The sequence below is a fragment of the Phacochoerus africanus genome, chromosome 15 (genome assembly GCF_016906955.1).
Source record: "Phacochoerus africanus isolate WHEZ1 chromosome 15, ROS_Pafr_v1, whole genome shotgun sequence".
Taxonomy (NCBI): Eukaryota; Metazoa; Chordata; class Mammalia; order Artiodactyla; family Suidae; genus Phacochoerus; species Phacochoerus africanus.
In genome coordinates this window covers 21,009,095-21,013,304 of record NC_062558.1, presented here as the reverse complement: position 1 = coordinate 21,013,304, position 4,210 = coordinate 21,009,095, and the positions used below count along the sequence as shown (strand labels likewise).

Sequence of the window (4,210 nt, the reverse complement as noted above, 5' to 3'; positions counted from 1 at the left end):
TTTAAGTTCTCTTCTCTGGCTGATTATTAGAATCTTCTGAAAGGTTTACAAAATAGTGCTGCCCAGAGATTCCACAAGATTCTGCTCTAATGGGCCTGCATAGGGGCCCAGAAATCTGTATTTTTAATGAGCCACCCCAGATAGTTCTATTACAGATGATCCATGGTCCACATTGGAAGAGAAACTGGTCTAGAAAGGACAAATTCATTTGTGGAATGTTTCTATCAATGCGGCTGTCTAAAAATACATACACTACTTGTAGAATATATTTAAAAGACTGTTACATTTCATTGTTCCTAAGGTGCCCTTTTTCATATTTTGATCCCTAAAATTGGAAGACTTCTCACCACCAGTGGGGCTTACAGCAGTATTGGCAGCATTTTATTTCTCTCTGGTACCTAAGGTGACTGATAGATAAAATACAGAGGTCCTTACTCTATGAAATTCAGCATATTAACTTTAAATGATTTGAAGAAACACAAATAAACAGGGCTTATTCATAATATATCAGTACTTTTGGGGACTAATTCGATTTTCATCACATGAGAAGTTTTTAAAATACATCAAAAGTGTTTGCATTTTCCCTTCCCTTTCCACGGAAGAGGGTATCTGTTGTGTGAGGAACAGGAGTGAAGTGTGGAGAGGCGATGTAGGAAGAGAAAAAGGCCAAAACACCCTCAGAGGGCCCTGGACCAAGATGGAAGTGAGATCGAAGCTGGCCAGAGGCGACAAGAAGGGCTGGTTTGGGACGAGGAGTCTGAGTGTGAGCCTGGGAACCCGTCCCACCCTTGAGCCACATCTCCAGAAACCCACGTTCCTTCCCAATTCTTTAAACTTAATGTGTGTGAGAGATAAGGTGGCCTGGAATAGTCAGATCACCTGGACATTAAAAGTAGCGTTTGTTTGCTCTACTTTCTCTTTGAGGGTAGGCAGGCTCCCTGGACACACATCTCCTTTAACTTAGGGCTTCAAAAAATTAATTCTGCATCTTTACAATGGCATTTCCAAAGAGTGTGTAAAATGTTTATGGACATGGAGGAGAAAAATCACATGCGTAGATGATGGATGGATGGATAAATAAATAGAAAGAAAATCTATAGGTGATATACAGATAGATGATTAAATGATAGATAGATTCCTAATGTTAAGGAAGAGAAGACCTATGGTTAAAAAAAAAAAAAAAAAAAGACTGTTTTTGTTTTTATTTTTAAGCCCAGGGCTTCCCAAACACATTTCAGCAGAGGAAACTGTATGAGGCCACACCCATTAACACCGAGTGAAACGCTGTTCTGTGGAATTCCAGTTGGTGTCCTCTGTACGTTGCAATTTCAAGTTTTAACTAACTCCAGCAGCTGTCCACTTCTCCGCTTAGGGAAAGGACTTTGTAAACAAGGAGAGCAGGAAAAATGCGTAAAGGAAGGAAACCTAAAGTAGACTTCAGCTCTACACCCTCAAGGGGGTGGACCTGTCCTCACTCCCAGGGAATCTCCTCGTGGCAGGTCAGGTGGTCACCCCAGAGGCTACCAGGGCCCGCCTGGATCTCAAGATGAACGTTAATCCCGTAGGCAGCAGTTCCCGAGGTCCTATAATATGGGTGAGGATGACAACCTCCCACAAGGGAGAGTGTGACTAGTTAATGAAATGGCCTCTTGCTGACCACAGGGTAAGCCGTCAAGAACTGTCACTAGCATTGTTACCAAAGGATAAATAAAATAATAGTAAAATAAGTAAATAATAGTAAAATAATTTGATCGTTATCAAATAAGTAAATGCCAGTGAGCAGCCAATGGCTGTTTCAATCTGTGAATGTTTGAGAAATTGCATTTGAAAAGCGTGGGAATTCTCAGATGTGGCAGGAATCTCTTTTCAGTTAGGCGCAAGCAGAGAGGAATCAACCTGTGTGGAGGTGGGTCAACATGCATGTCATATCGGGAGCTTAAAGATGCGAAAGGCCTAGTCAGCCTTCCTCAAGTTGATAAATAACAAATTAAAAAACGTGCACTCTAGAACTGCGTTTGTATACCCACTGCGAAATGAACCTTTGGTAGCTTAAGGAGGCATTTTTTTTATTACACCAAAAGTTATTTCAAAACACTTCCTTACCTAGTATTTAAAATACCGTGTTGTGGAGTTTCTGTCGTGGCTCAACAGGTTAAGGACCAGACACTGTCTCTTAGAGGATGTGGGTTTGATCTGTGGCCTCGCTCAGTGGGTGATGGATCTGGGGTTGCTGTGGCTGCCGTGTAGCTCTCAGCTGCAGCGCCGATTCAACCGCTAGCCCGGGAACTTCCATAGGCTGTGAGTGCGGGCCTAAAAAGAAAAAATAAAATAAAAATGAGTAAATACATAAATAAAACATTGTTTTATGCTCATCGCCGTCTCCATGGCAGCCAGTGCTGTGCGAGGAGATGTCCGCCCTTCCTTGAAGGATTTCACAGGCTTGGCCACTGAAGGACACAGGCACCAGGCCAAACTTCCCTGGAGTTAATGGTCATTAGTGTGGGACTCATGAGCGACCCCTCTGCTTCCCCACCCCCTCCCCGTAGGACTGTCATCTCTCTTACACATCTCAGCCCTGAGGTACTCAGCATACAGCCTAAGGGACAAAATAAAAAGACCAAGTAGGTTGCGTGCAAAACCAAGAGAAATGCAAACTTACCTCCCGTTTAGGAAAAGGCAAGAAGTGAGACTTGGGGAGCCCTAGGGCTCTGTGCCTGTGATTGGCTGAGCCTGTTGGTGGGAGGGGAAGTGGAGTGAGGTGCACTCAGGCTGGTCTGAAGGATGTGAGCATGGGTAGGAGATGCTGAAACTAAGGCAGCATCTCCCAGGTCAGCTCTTCGCTTCTGAAACACCTCACCTGGAGCGAACTGTGACCCGGTGGGTCGGTCTCCGTCGGGGGCTGGGACCCTGCCCTGATGGCCGCAGTGGCCCGGGTGTGGCTGGTTGCTGCAGGATCACCGGGTGGTGGGGCCCACGGGATACAGGCTGCCACTTCTGAGCCCCTGGTGTGTTTCCTGGCTGGGGTTTTCCTGGGAAGAGCCATAGTGCTCCCATCAGTCTGACTGAGTTGGGGAAAAAAGGACATGCTAGACTGAAGTCACCTAAAGGAAAATATCTTCCACCTGAGGCTAAGTGGCTAATTGGACAGAATTTTGTGGATCTCAATTGTTGGGGTACCTGTGACCCTGTAACTCCACCTGCTTCCCAAACCGATTGTCCTCGTCCACTCTTTTCTTCTGTCCAAAGTTCCATATCCAAGCCAAGGCTGTGGAGTTCCCGGTCTCCAGAAAGGCATGCTTCCTGTCTTATCTGCACCAATCCTCAGGCACACACACTCCAGTTTCTCAGCCTCTAATTTCTCCTCATGGAAGTTGGGGCCTGGGAGCAGGGAAGGAAAAGAAGGTCTGGAAAGTGCCCGAGAAGCACCCAGCGTACAGCTCATCCAAGCAGAGACCAGATCCAACCTTGCCCACTTCCTGCTCCACCCCGATGTGGGTTCGGCTGGATGTGAAGCCACTGCACACGAAGGGTGTAATATGTAGCCCTGGCCACGTGGTCCCACAGACCCTCAGGTACTTCAACTTTAATGGACAGCCCTTCACACAAATAGATTCTGACCCCACCCCCCACCCCCAGCCCACCCTGTAAGCACCCCGGCTGACCCACCATAACGTACACCCACCTGAGGTGACATGCAGGCCACCTGGGTCTGAGGCCGGATAGCGAAGGTGACCTTTACTGGGTTTTGTGTTCAACAACTGTAATTTTAAAGAAACATGTGCCTCAATCATCCGTCTTAGTCTTCAATCAAAAGTGATTATTTTGTGTTGTGTCTTCTTTTCCTTCAGATTTCAATGTAGTCCTTCATTAGAATATGTGAACTGTTAATTGGTATGATTTGCATAATGAAAAGTAGGGTGTATAAAATAGCCACGTTTAAAACATCTAATGGATTTTCTATCCCAATCACCAAAACATGTCTGAGACGTTGTCTAAATATCTTCTACTTCAGTGTGTGGTTTGTTTCTGCCGTCCAAGCTGCCATCCAAAACTGAGTAAACTCTTCCAGCATCTGGCTGTGTCTCTGGATATGAAGCTTCCAGTGTGGCCACGTGTGACGGAAACATCTCTGAAGGCTGAGGATGTGGAGAGACTTGGGGGGGGGGGTTGATGGAAAGTTATTGTATATTTTCATTCATTTATTTAGCAA

The 4,210-nt window shown here is 45.8% G+C and overlaps 1 long non-coding RNA gene across 1 annotated transcript; it reads right to left on the bottom strand.

Annotated features, from left to right (window-relative positions):
- Positions 1–1,187: 1,187 nt before the first annotated feature.
- LOC125116230 (uncharacterized) lies at positions 1,188–2,173 on the bottom strand. The gene is made up of 2 exons (XR_007132284.1): positions 2,104–2,173; positions 1,188–1,583 (listed from the first exon to the last, which is right to left on the bottom strand). It is a non-coding gene; the product is annotated as an uncharacterized LOC125116230 (long non-coding RNA).
- Between the last annotated feature and the right edge of the window lie 2,037 nt (positions 2,174–4,210).